The sequence below is a fragment of the Podarcis cretensis genome (genome assembly GCF_951804945.1).
Source record: "Podarcis cretensis genome assembly, chromosome: 4".
Taxonomy (NCBI): domain Eukaryota; kingdom Metazoa; phylum Chordata; class Lepidosauria; order Squamata; family Lacertidae; genus Podarcis; species Podarcis cretensis.
Window position 1 is genome coordinate 94,405,978 of NC_137173.1, and position 19,565 is coordinate 94,425,542.

The following is a 19,565-nucleotide window of genomic DNA, read 5'->3' on the forward strand; positions in this document are numbered from 1 at the left end:
GTACCTGGATCTAGCCAACTATCTGGATCCTTGGTTCTCCCAACCCCAGTGGGTTGCTACAACATGTTGGGTGGGGATGTCAATCACCTGGCATCACTACAATATCAGGTAACCTATTTTGCTTTTGTTGCATGATGGGCACTGACTTCCAGCCTGCTTCCTGCAGAGGTTGGCTGTGCTACTGAATTTCCCAGAGGAGACTTGATTAGCAGAGCTAATCCAGTGAGCTTGAAGCTGCCGCCTATCAGCTGATAGGTGATCAGGTGTTGTCGTACAAATATATTAGCTGATAGGTGGTGACATCAGGTCTGCTGAAGCCTGTCCCACCTTGGGCAAGTGTCAGATTCATTAACAAATTCCCCATTGGGGAACTCACTAGTGCACATGTGATCCCAGCAGACCTGTTCTCACTGCCCATCAGCTGAGGGATTTGATGCCTGGTCAAAACTATCTTCTTTTTAAGAGAACTTTGCACCCTGAATGTTTCCCTGATACTCTGGAAAGAAGATAAAAGTCCCTTCCAGAGAAGAATGGCAAATTAAACTGTTGGAGTATGCCGAATTGGCAAAATTGACCAGAAAGCTCAGGAAACAAGACCAAAACTACAGCATAATAAGGAATGGGGAAAAATATAATTTATCTTGGAGACCACTGTAAACAGATAAAAACATTAGCAGGATTGCAATAACACTTGTAATATAACGGGTACTATGGAGCTAATGGAATTATATAAAAAAGGGATTACTGAAAAAGATGCAGTAGAAAAGATTTAACAACAGAACCCATGGACGGGAAGGTGGGATGTCCAGAGATGTGGAGGAATCTTTTAATTGTGGATGTGTGTTGTGGTATTACTATAATTTTATATTTGTAAAATCATATAACAATCATTTCAAAAATAACTGAATAAAAATGAAGGGGAGGGATTAAAAAAAAGAATGTTTCCCTGATACTCTATGTTATTATTATTTTGAGATTTTACATATTGGGATTTTAAATGTTGGAGGTCTAATTAATACGTAAAATTCCAAATAGTGTATATTTTATCATTGTAAGCCACATTAAAGTAGGAAATATATATATAGGCAACCACAAGCCTCTAAGAGTTGTAGGGATTTGGATACTGAGGAAAGGCACAATATAGATGATAAACAGAAGAACCATGCAATTAAAATAATTCTCCCTTTCCTTTGTTGGGTACAGGAGAACAGAAGGATGAGTCAGAAGAGCCTGCTTAGCTAAACTGGAAGCGAGGAATTTCTGCCTACCCCAGAGCCAAGTCTTTTTCAGCTCCTCAACTCTTGAAGAAGATGACCTTGACTTATCTCCAGAAGATGCATAAAACATAAGCCTCTCCTTTTTGTAGCAGTTGTTGTTTGACTTTTTAAAAAGAGGAAACTGTCTTGTGCATGAAAAACATAACTCTCTTCTGATATATTTTGATATAAGTAGTGACCTAAAGCTCCACAATAGCTCTTCTTTTGAGAAGGGGGTGAGCTTGGCTGGGTTTTAAATATATGATTCTAGATACCATAGTTTTCCGTCTATAAAACGCCCTCATGTATAAGACACCCCCTATTTTGGGGGACTCCGATTTAAGAAAATGGGGGGAGATAGCTCAGGGTTGTTGAGCTTTTTTGGGAGGGTGGAATTGCCGAAAATTGCTCACCGGCCGCTGATGATCACATGCGTCGCCGAAGACCTGCAGCCACCAATTGAGGCAGCCACAGAGGCAGCCAATCGCGTTCAGTCCTTCACACAGCCACCAATCAGCAGCCCTACTGCTGCAGAAAATCTCCTGCTCACAGCTGCAATTAATTGCCCAACCTTCCTCTGCACTGTCCATGTATAAGATGAGGGTAAATTTTAAAGCTAATTTTCTAAGAAAAAGCCCTAGTCTTATACACGGAAAAATACAGTACTTGCTGGAGAGATCAGTATGAGAAGCAGGAAACAGCAAGGCAATCCATTCATTGCAGGTGTATTCAGGGCTTCTGATGTATTGATTCAGATAATCTAATCCCTGCAAAGCCCAATGTGCTCTCACACAGATCATCTTTCCTGGTCATCTTCTGAGCAGGTCCAGGAAATGATGATATGAATGACATAGAGAGCATCTGCAGCTTTTATTGTGCTGTACTCCGCTTAAGTTGGACGGTTCATGTTGTTTTATAATGGTTTTTATCTAGCACTGTCATGATATCCAAGAACCCCTTTTGAGAACTGCTGTGGTTGACGATGGTCAACCATGGTCACTATGGTATACAAATATGGAATGCAAAGAAGGCTTAGTTTGCTAGCCATGATGGACCATTGAAGAGCTCCAGATTAACTCTTTTATGATTATATGTTTCATCTGAAACTGTTTAAAGCACTTTGTGCATCAAGAAGGCACACCACCATTGGCAATATTGACTTCATCTAGAGTGGTTTTAATATTGGCATATATACACACTTTCTCATTTGATTATCATGCTTTCAGCTGCAGTAGCATTAGAAGTCTACCTATCTAAATTCCTTCCATTCTCATTCAGTTTTATTTTTAGCTAGATATTTCAAGTCTCTGTTCCTTCCATTTTCCCAACTCATCATGTACTCTATTCATCTCTCTCTCTCTCTCTCTCTCTCTCTCTCATAACATATTCTTCCTGTCCTAATTCCTCCTTGCCGTTCGTTCCCTTTGTTTCATGACTCTTTCTTGTCCGCATCTCATTATCTGTCCTATTCACTGCATATGATTTTTAAAAAATAGAGAGAGAACCACAATTTTGTGAAGTCAGCTCCTCAGCTAGGCAGGTCTGAGAGTTAAGAGAATCTTTCTTCTCATTCCATATTTTAAACAGACATCAGGAAATGTTGGTTGGAGACATATAATTGATTCACGTGTTACTGCATAGAAGCCACTTCTCCATGGTCCAATTCCATGCTACTGTGGCTTTGAGGAACCATGGGACAAGGGTCAGTGTCATGTTTCTTTGGCATATCAATATCTTTTCTTGGCAGCTGGTTGTGGTGGGGCTTTGGAGCAGAGGTCTGGGGTTTTACACAGCAAAATTAGCAGAGCTGACTTATCAATTTTTAAAGTAAATAAAGTTCTGCACATTATCATTTCAAAAGCCCCATTAAGGCTGGAGTTTAAAATAAGCTAAGTATATCACTGGCTGGTTGATGTTTCTCCATATGCAAGTATGTTTTGCTCCTCCGTACATTCCTCTGGGAATGTAAGTTGCATTATGAAAGATACCAGATGGGCGGGGTATAAGTAATAAAATATTATACCAGCCTGCTCTCTGAAGGTTCTCCAACCCAGATTGATGTCAGTGTGTGAATCCCATGGGGTACTGCCCATTGGTGGAAAGTTGATGAATAGTTTCACTCTGAAGATGTTTCAGCAAACTATAATTCATAATACTATGAATTACATGTAATGAAATGAAATTATGAATGATCATTATACAGATGAGAATGGAAAATACTGACAGACTGAAACTATCCTGAAATCCAGTTCATAGTTGGTTGCAGTGCTTTTTTCTGGGGGGGGTGAATCTTTGTACTTTTGTCCATTTACTGCATTTATTTCCCCCAATTTGAACTATAAAATAGTGATTTTCTTGAGTCAAAATGAGAGTACCCCTAAACATTTTTTTTAGAAAAAAAAAAGCACTGGGTGGTTGCATGATTGAACTTAGTGGCATTTAAGCATCACTGTACACCAGGTGCTCCTCACTGGATTGTGTCCATGCTCACAGTAGACCCATTGACTTTCATGGGCATAACTATCTGAAGTTCACTGATCTCAATAGGTCTACTCTGAGTATGACTTCACTGAGACCAAGTAGAACAAACATTGATAATAATTAATTAATCCATCAATTAATCTTACAGACGGAGGCTATCCCTTTAAACACTTCATCAGCAAAATCATTCCTAGGAACATTGTGTCTTCATTAGCAATCAAAATAATATTCTTTCCCCTCTGGGTACTGTTTTGCAAGCTGGTTCCATTCGAGGTGTTCTATTTTGACGAGAGCTGATCAATTGATCAGAGTGGCAGTAGGGGAGGAAGTTGGCAGGTTAGAGGAGACTCGTTCTCTAATGAGAAAATGTTGATGTTTACTGATTAATGGAGATCAATTCACCCAATTTCTGCAGAATTAAATTTGCTCAGGTTCAATTCCCCCTCCACATATATACAGAAATCAATGGATTTACCACCAACCGACCAAGAGGCTGTGCTCGGTTCAAAGTGTCTTAAATGCTGCTAGCACAAATACAGGATAATTTTCAGGATTTTTTACATTGATCCAATGCTACCTCCTCTTTACATACACATATTCCACCCTGCCCACTCCCCACCTATGGAAACATTTCATATTTGTCTTTCAAAACAGGCAAATGTCCCTATTTTACATAGGACAACATATGTTTCCTAAAACTGGAAATTTTCTTTCATAATAAAGTTACATTAGAACTGGGAATTCATTTGCATTTAAAGCAGGGTGGATTTGATTAAAATCAAATTGATTGAAATCACAATTTAAATCATGACCGTATTTTTCGCACCATAAGACGCACCCACATAGTGGCTGGATTCCTCTGGAGTAAATAGGGGGGACGTGTGTTCGGATGCTGCTCTGCTCCGCTTTGGAGCATTAAAGAGACGCATCTTAGAGGCTGCAGGGGGCTCTGGCCACATTGGAGGGCAGCCTGCACCCTGCTCTTGCCCATGGCGGGGAACCCTCAGCCCTGCCAGCGCTCACCCTGGCGCATCTGCCCTCCTTCTCCTCTCCTACTCTCCAAGCGGCCGCTCTCCCCTGCGAAGGCAGCCGAGACACCAGCAGTCGGCTGGCTGAGAAGCGCGTATGGGAGGGAAGTCCGCCTGATTGACAGAGGCTGCTGCCACCGCCACCACCTTCACCACCACTTCGACTGCACAGCGCAGCCTGGCCTGGCCTGGCTCCAGGGAGGCGGTGGTGGTGCAGCAGTGCTCTGACAGGAGAGCTCTTCCCTGGCGCCCTGAACCCCAGCAGACTCCCCTCTGAAGCCTTCCCTCCTCCATGCCGCACAATCTGCTTTTTGCCCCTGCGCCCGGGCGATTCAGCTCCAGGGACCACACATTTGCTCCATAAGATGCACAGACATTTCCCCTTACTTTTTAGGAGGAAAAAAGTGTGTCTTATGGAGCAAAAAATACGGTGGTCAGTAACACTTGATTTAAATCATTTTTTTTTTATTTTTTTTACAGGAAGACTCATTCTTGCTGGTATAATCTCAATATTTACAACCAGGTGAAGATTTCACTTTTTAAATAATAAATTTTCAGAGCAGTTTTTACACTTATATCAAAAATTACTGATTTGGTTATGCTATTAGAAATAGATAATTATGAAATTATTGTGAGGTTTAATAAGTTAACTGCTTATATTTGGACAACTTTTCTACTGTACTTTATTGGTAGGAGAAAAATAATCATTTCCTTAATAACAATGTAAACAATTTATTTAACTAAAGCAATAGCATTATAGCATATGTATCCATGTTTGTTAACTGATGTGGTTAAATTTTTTTTAAAAAAAGAAACTTAGACTGAGTTTTAGCACACACGAAAAACTTAAACAAATCCTTATTTCCTGATGAATAGCCTTTGGACTATAATCTAACTTAAATAGAAAACTATCTTTAGAAAGATTTTTCCTCCAAAAGCATTTTATTTTAAAAATCCAATTTAAATAAAAAAATCCAATTTAAATAAAAAAAAATCCATTAAAAATATCATTGATTTTCATCCACCCTGATTTAAAGGTAAATATGCTTAATTCACACATTTCAAAACCATACATGAACCGAAACAGCAGCCATCATTCAAATTTTGCAGTGCAGTTCTCAAGCAAAGCAATCTATACCAAAAAAAGAGAGAGTATATACCAGGGCAAATGGTGTATGAAAGTGCATATATTAGTTTTTAAAACATTATATTACTGGGAATTGCTTTGCACAAATATGTATATTAGGCATGCATGCATGTGTACTTTAGGAAAATTTCACACCAAAATATTGGTTTGCATTAGGATATTTTCTTCAGCGACAACAAATCACAAACTGGTGTGGAAATGCGAAGAACTAAACTCAGGATTAGAAAACGAGGAATTGAGAGAAACAAAAATGGACAGATTCACCCATCCCTAAGTTGCACGAATATTTATGGCACCAAAAGAAAATATTTATCTCTGCATTCTGAGAGGCACACACTTTTTGAGCATCTAGAACAAATAAATCACAAAATACATGTCCCTTTCCAAACTGACAATGTTTCACGTTACCTTGAAGAGCTGTCATGATTATTATAAAGAGTTACTGCAGATGAGATCTCTCCTAGGGAAGCTTGGTCTCTATGTAGCACCTCTCATTTTAAAATGTAGATCCCAATGAGAGGGCTATGTGGCTTTTCCATAGTGCTGCATGTTAATTAAAAAATTTATCTCTACAGAACTAGTCATATCAGAATTTGCCTTTGGCAAAAGGAGGGAAACACTGGTCGTGTATTATGCATGGTAATTATTATTGCTCTAAGCAAGGAAAGGTCTGTCCTGTTTAAGAAACTTTTTATGTACTTATGCAAGGCTGTGGACGTAAGTAGTGTGAACTACAATAAACTTTGGCTATGTTTGTCCCATTCAAGATAATGGATTTAATGTGTGGCTGCATAGCAGGTAGGTTTGCTTGTTTCTGAATTTATATGTCACCATTCCTCCTGAAGGTGTCCAGGGCAACTACATTATTATTATTATTTCCTTGCTTTTACTGTGTCTGTAAAGGGTTTTTTGTGTTACATGTTTATTTGCTTGGTTGTAAGTCACTTTGAGTTGCCTTGGGCAAGAAAGCGTGACTAACACTCTTTATTAATAAATAATAATATTCATGTTGTTGTTATTAATACGGTGGTACCTCGGTTTCCAAACGTAATCTGTTCCAGAAGTCTGTTTGAGTTCTGAAACTTTTGAAAACCGAAAACTGAAAGTGAAAGCCTCAAAATGGAAGCCTCAGTATGGAAAACTCAAAATGGAAGGTGCGTTTCCTGTTTGACTTCTGAGGTGCGTTTGAAAACCGAGACATTTACTTCCGGGTTTTCGGCATTTGAGTTCTGAAACGTGACTACGGAGGCGTTCAGAAACTAAGTTCAGAAACTACAAAGGCGTACTTAAAATATATTCTAAGAACAGCTAAAATATTCAAAAAACAGCTATGTACATTGCACATTGTACATTGCACCCCAACTAACAAATGTCTGGATAAACACACCTGCCAAGCATAAGTACAAACAAACACAATTTGTGATGTGGCTGTCTTTCAATGTGTTGGCTTTAAGTTTCCTTATTTTGTGGAACAGGTGATATAGGCTGAACTCTGCTCTAACAGAAGCAGTTTTTTTAAATGGTTAAATTTCCTGATCCCCTTTTGCAGAACAAGATAGATAATGATTGCTTTTGCGTGTCGAGGTCCCCAAGCCACCCCCCAAATAACTCACAACCCACTCTTAATTTTTGTTTAAGGTTTTTGGCATAATTTTGGCCACAACTTTATTTAAATACAAAACCGTGAGTGGTTGTTTAGGCATTGGTTAAGACTATCTGTCCCCCCACCTGGGGACAGAACTGACTTCCGGGCACCACCGAAAGACAGTGCGGGGGAAAGCAAGTCGGGGAGAAATGGAGCTGAGTCACAGACCCTCAATTCTCATCCCCATGCTCCCCGAAGGCTTGCCGGCCCTAGTCCCATTCCAGGGATTGGACGAAAAGATGGCAAGCCCCAGGATTCCTTTAACGGAATTCCCTTTCCGCAGCAACCATGGAGGGGCAGGCCCAGCCTATCCTAACCCCTCCTCCACCAATTTATAACCAATGCCTAACCACAACCTTACAAGTTGTGACGATTTGCTACGCAGTAGGCAAAAACCAAATGGCCCAGCCAATCAGCCAGATGCACAAAATTCCTACCAAGCCCCTGCCCCAACAGCAGATGACCCCATGACAGGCATAGCAAGGCCAATGCAACAACCCCTTACTCAAGGGCGGGTGGGCGGGTGATCCGTTGCACGCAGCAAAGAGAAAGCTCCAGGCTGCGTGCAGAGTATTTAAACATTTTACCCCTACCACCAAAATTGCAACATAACTTTTACCCCAGCAACCCAGTGAACCAATCACTGCCCCAGGCCATCTTTAGAGACCCTGCCTGGTAACAGAGGGGTGGCTCAGCAGACCCCACCGCAACACGTGCTCTCCATGAAGGAGAACACGCTTTCCAGAATGAAACCAGTGGAAACTACAGTGTACAGTCATACCTTGGGTTGCGACCGTGATCCGTGCGGGAGGCATGTTCGCAACCCGCAGCACCGTGTCTGCGCATGCACGTGACGCAATTTGGCGCTTCTGTGCATGTGTGTGACATCATTTTGTGCTTCTGCGCATGTGCGAGTGCCGAAATCTGGAAGTAACCTGTTCCAGTACTTCCGGGTTCAGCACGGTCCGCAACCCGAAAACGCACAATCCGCAGCGTTCGCAACCCCAGGTATGACTGTATTGGGTGTAAAGGCAAAGGATTTCTAGTTTTAACACTGAGAAAATGGCATGTTTTCTACATGTATGGGAGTGTAGAATATTCTGTCGTACCCAGTTGCTCATACCAAGCATATAGCTAGTTGCTGAATGGAACATATTTTCATATGTGGCAACTGGTTAACAAAAATCAAGGCAGGTGGCAATAGATATGCACTAACATGCCTATATTGCAACACAGACAGTGCCAGCTGTACTTCCTAGCAAGTCAAGTAGATCAATTTCCTTTCTGGCTCATAGTTACATGACACCTAGTGACCTAACAATGAATTGCAAGATATAATAGCTTTACAATGACTGTTCAGTAAACTGCATGGGAAACAACAGAACTATTTCATTGAAAGACATGTGTATGCCTACTGATGTTTGATTTTCACTGCAAAAGAATATCAAATGACTTATGGGAACAAATATCAATAGAACATGCATATAGCTAATATTAGGGGAATGTTGGAGAATGCCAATGAAAATAGAAATAGGAGGGGAAATTGCCAGTGTTTGCTTATTCATCCCTGTCTGGAAAGGAAATTGATCCAGGGAATATGATTAGAATCCACTGATGTTGCTACTTTCAGCCCACAAACAAGTAATTGATCATTTTCCCCATGTGCGTTGCTTTTCATTTTGCCATGGCAGATAGTGAGACGGATAGCAAAGGTCTGGGCAGAAGGAGAACTGCAGTGGAACTGAAACAGTGCTACACGGGATCGAAGAAAAGGATGCCTTCTTAAAGCACAGTCATGTTCAGCTAATAGCATATGGAGTTGATGCATACCAAGTCAGAACACTGGTCCTTCTTAGTTCAGTATTGGGTACACTGATTGGCAGGAGAGTTGTCCAGAGTTTCAGCAAGGAGTTTTGCCAAGTCTACCTGAAGGAAATGCCAGGGATTGAACCAGTGTGGCGTAGTGGTTAAGAGTGGTAGACTCGTAATCTGGTGAACCGGGTTCGCTTCCCCGCTCCTCCACATGCAACTGTTGAGTGACCTTGGGCTAGTCACACTTCTCTGAAGTCTCTCAGCCCCACTCACCTCACAGAGTGTTTGTTGTGGGGGAGGAAGGGAAAGGAGAATGTTAGCTGCTTTGAGACTCCTTAAAAGGTAAAGGTAAAGGGACCCCTGACCATTAGGTCCAGTTGTGACCAACTATGGGGTTGCGGCACTCATCTCGCTTTATTGGCCAAGGGAGCCAACGTACAGCTTCCGGGTCATGTGGCCAGCATGACTAAGCCGCTTCTGGCGAACCAGAGCAGCACACGGAAACGCCATTTACCTTCCCGCCAGAGTGGTACCCATTTATCTACTTGCACTTTGATGTGCTTTCGAACTGCTTGGTTGGCAGGAGCGGGGACCGAGCAATGGGAGCTCACCCCATCGCGGGGATTCAAACCGCCGACCTTCTGATTGGCAAGCCCTAGGCTCTGTGGTTTAACCCACAGCGCCACATTAAGCAGGATATCAAATCCAAACTTTTCTTCTTCTGGTCTACTGCTGGAGGCTACAACGCATCCTCAGTTCCCACAGCCCCATCCACAGTCTCTCTGTCCTTACTGGGAGATGCTGGGATTTGAATCTGGAGCTTTCAATGTTGATACACTAAGTTACTGCCTTCCAGTTTGCACTGTGTTGTACACTAGGGTGATTTGAGTTCTCAGATTTAATGAAAACAAGAATGAAAATTCTGATCTTTACCAGAGCTTTCACAATCAATTAAGAAGGAGAAGACAACGGTGGCCATACACACAAACTCAATTCTTCAGTTATATCATAAAAGCAAATTAAAATACTTTGAGCTTGACCCCAGCAGCACTCAGTAGCTTTGATTGAAACATAGTTAGCAAAAGCTAAAAACCCATTCTTAAATTCCAGCAATGTGCTTAAAGGCAGCGGAGGCGGTTCACTCGAGTTGTCTTGTTTATCAAAATAATTGGTCTGCTATTTCTCAAGTGCATTGTGGTGATCGAAGAACATCCACAAGGTTTTTCATTACATAAGCAGTCGTGGCATTAGCAATATGGCATGACTGTAGGTAATGCAGATTGGAAAGCATTTGATGACAATTTAATGCTTGAAATGTAATGAATAATTCAGCCTGTGGATCCTGAGAATCATCTTTCTTGCCACATTATTAAAACTATATGGCAGAGATTATTGTTACGAGATCAAAGCAAAGCACTTGACGAAATAAAAACTGACATCATAGGCCAACACCTTTTATAAAAAACATTATTTTGCTATCTCTTTGAAGAATGCCCTTGACAAGATGGGAATACAATGTACCAAGTCTATTACCTAATCCTTCACCATTTCCCCTGAAGTGCTGCATATTGCATCACTGGTTTGTTTTTTAGAGGCTCTTGAAACAGTGCCTGCCCTTTCTGGTGTTTTTTTAAAATAAATAAATGAATAAAATGACATCAATAAACTTGTATAATTTCAAAATTACAATATTTGCCTGTGCTTCTGGACAACAAAGAAACCAAGAAGAAATCAGAAGAAAAGGAAATAGCATAAGATATGTACATAAAGTCATACCTTGGAAGTCGAACAGAATGCGTTCTGGAAGTCCGTTCAACTTCCAAAATGTTCAGAAACCAAAGTGTGGCTTCTGATTGGCTGCAGGAAGCTCCTGCAGCCAATCAGAACCCACAGAACCCACATTGGACATTCGGGTTCCAAAAGAACGTTCAAAAACTGGAACACTCACTTCCTGGATTCAATCATTCAGGAGTCGATTTGTTCAAGAGCCAAGGCATTTGAGATCGAAGGTACGACTGTAATTTGCTTTGTCTTAAACTTTGTCTTAAACACAATTCTTAAACTGAACCAAATGGTTGTACATGATCCTATATCTTGGAGTTCCACCACATAACAACAACAACATTAATTTTCAAAAAAAAAAAAAAAAGACTTCTTTCGCTGTTTCTGACAAAATCAGCTAATAGGATCATGAACAAAAAAATTTTTTATTTTATTTTATATGACCTGAGGAGTCAGTAAAAAAGGAAAGGTAAAGGACCCCTGGATGGTTAAGTCTAGTCAAAGGTGACTATGGGTTTGTGGTGCTCATCTTGCTTCAGGTCAAGGGAGCCAGCGTTTGTCCACAGACAGCTTTCTGGGTCATGTGGCCAGCATGACTAAATCACTTCTGGTGCAATGAAACACCGTGAGAGAACCCAGAGTGCATGGAAATGTCGTTTACCTTCCCGCCGCAGTGGTACCTATTTATCTACTTGCACTGGCGTGCTTTCGAACTGCTGTGTTGGCCGGAGCTGGGAAAGAGCAACGGGAGCTCACCCCATCATCAGTATAACCAGCTGCCTGTAGCAAAGACACATGATACATGACAGGCGTATGCATCAACCCAAAACTTAAATCTTATATTTGTAGCAATTGGAAGCATCTCCTTGAAACCTGCTCTTTGAGGCTCTGTGGTTCACCTTTAAATGCAAACGGAACTAAATTCATTCCCCATCCCTACCCGACAATGACCACATATTATGCGGTCATCTGAAGAACCCCTGTGAATGAATGCTTGTGGAGCTTTTCCACAGCAGGGGAGATTCTGATTGATTGAAAGATCCACAATTGCATGCAAAAGGTCCCTTTTTGCAGCCAAAAGATATATAGCCAGAGAGGTGTGTGGCTGGTGCACAGGTGAGCTCTGTATTTTGAGACCACTTGTCCACCTCATGCATTCTTTCAACATACAAGGGGTTTCAAGTGGAACACTATTTTTGTAAATCTTCAGGCAGGGACCTGCTAATTTCATCTATGTAAAGCATCAAGCTATTTTAAGCACATAATAATTATTGTCATCATCTTCATCAACAGATATCATCTCCGCCTTCAATCATTATGGTGTTCATTTCATGACATACAGCAGATATGCTAAAACTGCCTCTTTTATGCGAAGTGATTGTTAGCTAATTCCAGAGTTTTAGTTTAGCTTGCTGGTTTGTTGCATTTAAGCAAGCAATTCTGCATTTGTCCTTTAGAATGAACACACGGGTTTGCAATCACTGCATATAAATACATATACTTCATCATAAGTATTTCAGTTTGTATGAATATTTCACATAACTGTCACTTTAAACTAGCTTTCAATCTGAGTAATATCATTAGCTCTTTTCTTTCGCATTTTCTCTCATTTTACTTTCAATAAGCTCTAAATAATCACAATTCCAAAAGAAGCACTGAGCATTTTGAAAATATTAAAAAATGGAAACCGTAGATATTAGTAATATGATCCTTTTTGAATAGATTGAATCCTAGTAATATGAAATGATGTGATGTTGTTATTGTGATATAATTATAACTTGCCTATGTTGACATGCCATGCTACCTTTTCCGGGTAGACTTGGAAATTTAGTCAAACGTAATCTGTTCTGGAAGGACGTTTGACTTTCGAAATGTTTGATTTCCGAGGCAAGGCTTCTGATTGGCTCTTGCAATCAGAAGAGCCAATCAGAAGCCGCTTGTCTGCTGCGTCGGACATTCGGCTTCCGAAAAATGTTCGAAAACCGGAACACTTACTTCTGGGTTTTTGACATTCGGGAGCCGAAACTTTCAGCAATGGAGACGATCAAAAACTGAGGTTTGAGTGTATTGTGGGTATCTGTTTTAATCTTGAATATATTACACACCTGCGTTTCACTTCAGTTGATGGCTATATCAGAGAAAAGGAGCATTGCGGAGCCATATCACAACCACTATTTGCTCACAACAAAGCTCAGTTAAATCTGGATCGGGACCTTAAGAGTTATGTTCTGCTGCTGTCTTCCATTTCTTCAGCAAAATAATAATAAAAAATCTATATACCATTATATCACAAATGTTATATTAAGGAAATACACCCATAATACTAGTGAAATAAACTCAGTGAACAAATACAGTGGTACCTCAGGTTAAGTACTTAATTCGTTCCGCATGTCTGTACTTAACCTGAAACTGTTCTTAACCTGAAGCACCACTTTAGCTAATGGGGCCACCAGCTGCCGCCACACCGCCAGAGCACAATTTCTGTTCTCATCCTGAAGCAAAGTTCTTAACCCAACATAATATTTCTGGGTTAGCGAAGTCTGTAACCTGAAGTGTATGTAACCTGAAGCATATGTAACCCGAGGTACCACTGTAAACAGACAAGCCCCACGTTGTACGAACATTGGAATCTCTTTATGCCTATGGTTTGACTCACCATGTGATCCATGATTAATCCTGTCAAATACATGGGCAGGAAACAATTCACCAAATTGCCCAGATAAATATTCAGCATAATCATTTCATTTCGTTCACTCTAATATGAAAATTCCATCCGCCTGACAGGGGAATCCATCATATCACTTTTCTGTGTTTGTAGCACAGAAAACTTTCAGGGCAGCCCAAATGCAAACAGTACCACATACATTCCTCCGTTGATATTTTGGCTTTGACCAAAGAAACGGGCTTTTATGTGCTTTTGCAGCTCGACGTAGGTGGCCAGAACATGTGTTTGCACTTCAGAGCCAATCTTCCTTGCCAGCATTTTTGAAATCCGCCCACGGTTGTTAAAACAAAAAGAAAATATGCTTTCCTAAATTTGGAATAAGAGCACAGGATCTTTATCACAACAGCCGCATCTCGTATCTTAAGGATACTCTACAAATTGCAACGGTGGTCTTCAGGTCATGTCAGGTTTCCCTCAAAACCATTTTGTCCCATCATTCATGATCTCATCCTGAAATGTCAAAGAAGTGTTGGGCGTTTCTAGGGCTCTCATTGGACTAAGTGCTGCAGGGATGTGTATAGATGCTAAGAGAGAATATATTCATTAGATATTATCCTTCCTTCCACACGTTTGTGAGTTCAGTGGAGGGCATCCCTTTTCACCTTAAAATGGAAGGCTTTTAGTTTAAGTAATCCAGTTTGATTTAGGGCAGGCTGGATTCTCTTGCTATCTCCAATTTAAAACAATAATCACACAGACGGTCTCGTAAAAGGTAAAAAAATAAAAAAAAACCCAACAACATTTACTCACCCAGCATTTCTTGTTAGAAGAAAAACAGGTAACAGCTGGTTTTGTTCAGTCAGATTTAACGTTATAATCCAGTTTAATCCAGTTAATCCAGTTACAGACATACTTTAGTCTATCTTAAAATGGCGTCTGAGCAATGGAGCTCAGTCATGCAGATGTTTCAAATTGCTGGAATGAGGTGAAAGAGGAAAGAGGAAGTACTTGGCCAGGTGAGGGGATTATATGTGACTACAGCATCCTCCTGTCAAGACACAGTGGGAGTGTCTCCCAGAGTTCTCTCTAGGAAATTTACAGGAAAACTTTGTGAGCTTCAGCTCTTGTCATGTGCCTATCTAGGAACCATGCATTGTTGGCTTGACTACATTGTAAATATCCCACAAGTGCTACCTGGATGGTATATCTTAGTGTGCTTTTCAGACTCCTCTGCAAGAAGCAGCTGCCATATGGCAGGTGTACAAGGTTTTCCTCGGCATACAAATAAAAGTGGCAGTGATCTAGGGCGGTTTCTTATATATCACCCCAACACACACACAAAAAGAAGAAACATCAACGAAAAGAAGACAGAAGAGGTCGCAGAGCTGCCTAAAACTTGCACATGCCGATTTATATGTAGAGGTTCCATTTAATAATAATAATAATTATAATAATTATAATAATAAATTTCATTTATACCCCGCCCTCCCCAGCCAAGACCGGGCTCAGGGTGGTTAACACCCAATATAAAAACAAATTGATTGAAATACAACTTAAAAACAAGATTAAAACACAACATTAAAAAATTAAAATACAGCCTCATTTCAATGGAAACTCAAATCAAAAACTTGGGGGGGGGGGGGATGAAAACGTCAAGTCTTCACCAAGGCTAACTATCCAGACTGGTCCTACATGAGCCAGAAAAAAAAGCCAGGGAAGTCCCCAAATAGGAGTTCCATCACAGGAGGAGAAAGGAAAAAAGAGGGGGGGAATCAAATTGATTCCAAGCCAAAGGCCAGGCAGAACAACTCTATCTTACAGGCCATGCAGAAAGAAATCAGATCCTGCAGGGCCCTGGTCTCATGAGGCAGAGTGTTCCACCAGGCTGGAGCCAGTGCTGAAGAGGCCCTGGCTCTGGTTGAGCTAATCTGGCTTCCTTAGGGCCCGGGACCACAAGGGTGTTGCTATTTATAGACCTTGAGGCTCTCCGTGGGGCATACCGGGTGAGGCGGTCCCATAGGTACGAGGGTCCTAGGCCATGAAGGGCTTTAAAGGTCAAAACCAGCACCTTATATCTGACCCTGTACTCCACCGGGAGCCAGTGCAGCTGGAAAAGCACTGGGTGAATATGCTCCCATGGCAGAGACCCTGTGAGGAGCCTCGCTGCAGCATTCTGCACCCGCTGGAGTTTCTGGGACAGCTTCAAGGGCAGCCCCACGTAGAGCGAATTACAGTAGTCAATCCTGGAGTTGACTGTTGCATGGATCACTGTGGCCAGGTTGGGGCGGGAAAGGTAAGGGACCAACTGCTTGATGCGGTGAAGGTGGAAAAATGTCGCCTGGGCTGTTGATGGCACTAATTGGGCCCCCGCAAGAGAAGGGAGTTGGTCCATCATCCCCATGCCATCCCGACCAGGCCAGAGGACCTCTGTCTTCAAAGGATTTAGTTTCAATCGGCTCCAACGAAACCATCCAGCCATAGCTTCCAAGCATCTGGTCAGTGTGTCCAGGGCCGAGTCATTGTGGCCACCCATCAGCAGATAGAGCTGAATGTCATCAGCATATTGGTGACAACCGAGCCCAAATTTAAATTAATATAATTTAAATCAAAATGCAATGCATTATAGTTGGGAAGACTGTCATCAAATTACCTGTGTGCTTGGTCATTCCCCTGTCTGAGTGCTTAACGTTGATGGGTAGCTTCAAAATCCTTGCTCTCCCTTTTTAAGGTTCTTTATATGTAAACTGAACTGGGACCTTTGAAAGAGACGACTCCTTCAAAAAGAAGGCTGTCATCTGTACAGCAGGATGAATAGACACCCTAAAACAAGATCATGAAGGGGGGAAAGTAATGAAAAAAGGAACATAAAAACCCTAACCTTTGACAAAATCTATACAGTCTTTTTTTGCGGGGGTGGGGGGGTAGGGGCGTGTTGGGAATCATATAATCCTCATACCCTGTCAGGTTGCCACCCTTGGTTTTTAAACCAGCTATAGCCAAGCTGTCCATACAGGTTAAACTGTAGCAAAACTCAGCTTGTTGTGCCCCAAGTTTTATTCGCAGTCCTTTGTTTTGCTACATATTCTCCCAATTAACGTCAGAGGGATAATGAACCATTGAACAAGGTGCCATTTTCTAGAGAGATTGTATCTGGGAAGGGGAGAAGCAAGGCCTTTCTTGCAATGACCTCAAAGCTTTGAATCATCCTTCCAGGGAAACTACATCTTTCTGTCTCCTTACAGAGATTTAGGAGGTTCTCCCAAGCCCAATTTGTTAGACAAGCATTTGAAGATCAAGTCTGTTTTGAGGCCTTGCTGGATGCTTATCTTCACAGGAGTGCCTGTTGTTTACTCAGAAGCAAGTCCCACTGAGTTCATGAGTGGGTCTTACTGCCAGGGAAGTGGACAAAGAATTACAGACATACAGTCGTACCTCGGAAGTCAAACAGAATCCGTTCCATAAGTCTGTTCGACTTCCGAAACATTCGGAAACCAAGGCTCAGCTTCTGATTGGCTTCCTATAGTGCAGGCATGCCGGAAACAATAGCGGAAACTGCGCCGGACATTCAGTTTCCAAAAAAAGTTTGGAAACCGAAACACTCGCTTCCGGTTTTCAATCGTTCGGGAGCTGGAACGTTCGACTCCCAAGGCATTTGGGAGCCAAGGTATGACTGTATTGCTTTAAGATTGGCCATTTCTGTGAATGTTGCTTAAGCTATTTGTGGAACATTTTTTAGAGTTTAGCCTTGTTTCAATTCAGCAAAAGGCCATGCTGACTTAACATCTGTCACGATCAGCTTGTTAAAAGCAAACAAACAGCCAAGGAGTGGGCTGTAGCCCTGATCCAAACATAGCAGTTTATGGGCGTGTGAGAAACGACACAAACAGCAGAAGTTTTCAGTTGCAAAACCAATAATAGGCAGATTGTACGCACATACAAAGCCTCCTTTAGATTCCCGTCCCATGTTTACACATTTTAGGCCCCGTCTTAACAATGCAAGTTCTGTGCAAAGAGCTGACATGTGGATCTCATCCGTTTGCAATGTACCTGCAAGTATTTTGGTTGCTGGAAGCCAAGTTAGGACCCGGCAGGATGCATGCATGCTCTGGTACTTGGCTTTTTCTTTGTTCTGATTAGAAAAAATTCTTGAAACGCAGACTTTGGGTGGAACGTGGTTATTTTTCCAGTTTCATTTGCTGGAAACCTGCTGTTAATGGACAGAGCCAGCAGGCTCAAGGGTGGACTGCCTGGATCCTGTCCATTTCTCTGGCTGTTTTTTAAGCCCTTGTTTTTCTATTTGATGTCTGTTTTATAACAAATGGCTGGCTGTGCGAATCTAAAGGGTCTCATCTTCCATGATCTTTCCCAAAGGGACGCAGCAACATCTGAAAGTGATTTGGCAGTATGTAAGAGCATTTCTGAGTAGTGTCCTTTGCTTTGAGGGATAGCTTCTCCTTGCCCAAGAGCCATTCTATGGAATCCTCACATTCAGAGTCACAGCAGACTCTAGGTTTGAGGGAGCATTGGGGAAAACGTCCTCCAATGTGTGTGGCTGTGGTGGTCATAGTCCAATCCATACTAAGTGGCTGGATCTAGCCACCATTTTAATTGCTCAGAGGGACACTAGGTTGGAATTATTGTGGGAAATTAAAAAAACTAGGAACCTGGGCTACTCAGGGATCTGGACCACAAAAAATGTTAACCACAGGAAACCCAGGGAAGGCATCAACAGCAGATCCTGCCAGGCACCAGCTGAGGCCCAAGAGGCCAAATCCTGGTCCTGTTGGGAGTAATCACTAAACACAGCCTTCATGGGATTGTAGCATACAGGAAGTTGCATGTTTCCAAGTTCTCCTCTGTAAGAGACTCCTGAGACTACAGATAAAAGATAGCCTTGCCTTCTCTTTGATTAAATAGTTTCTGAGGTGCAGAGATTGCGTAAGTTTTTATTCATTCCTTCCTCTGTGTGAGTGAGACCCAGGTAATGGTCTGGCAACATTTAGAGCTGCAGTACTTGAGCATTGAGATGTTCAGTGCCTGGGTGGGGAATCAGTGAGATTCCCAAGCTGCTCTGTAGTCTATGTTACTTTTCAAACCATAGTCTAGGAAAACCCTGAATCTTCAATGAGATGATGAATAAAGGCAAATGAGTGTTTCTATGTAGATAAATGGCCAATCACTGCCAATCTTCTTCTGCAGTGTATAGTCTCGAGAGAGAGTTGGGTGCTTTCTAGGACAAACCCTCAATTCACCTGGGAGTACACCAAGCTGCCCTGTTTTAGTTAAGACCATTTGTTGATCTCACTTAATATTGACGGGGACAAAAATGGGAACAGGTGTGGTATTTGCTGCTGTTGCTGCTGCTGTCGCTCGCAGCCCACAAACGAAAAACGTAACAGATTTACTTCCCTGCTCCCATTTGCAGTGGGGTGGAATAACAAAATGGCAACACTATTTGTGTAACTGATTGTGTAAATAAGTTATGTAATTTCACCACATCATACAGCAAGGTGAATAATGTAGTTGTGGGTGGGAGATGAACCGCAGTGGTACAGAAACATTGTTGCACGTGATAAAATACAAGGTGGAATAGAAAATGATGCATCCGTGCCACAATAGCGGCTAGGATTTTAAAAGCCCCAAAATGGAAAGACGACAAGATACCAATGAAAGAAGAATGGCAAGTTAAACTTATGGAATATACAGAAATGGTGAAACTTATGGGAAGACTCAGAGACAAAGACAATAG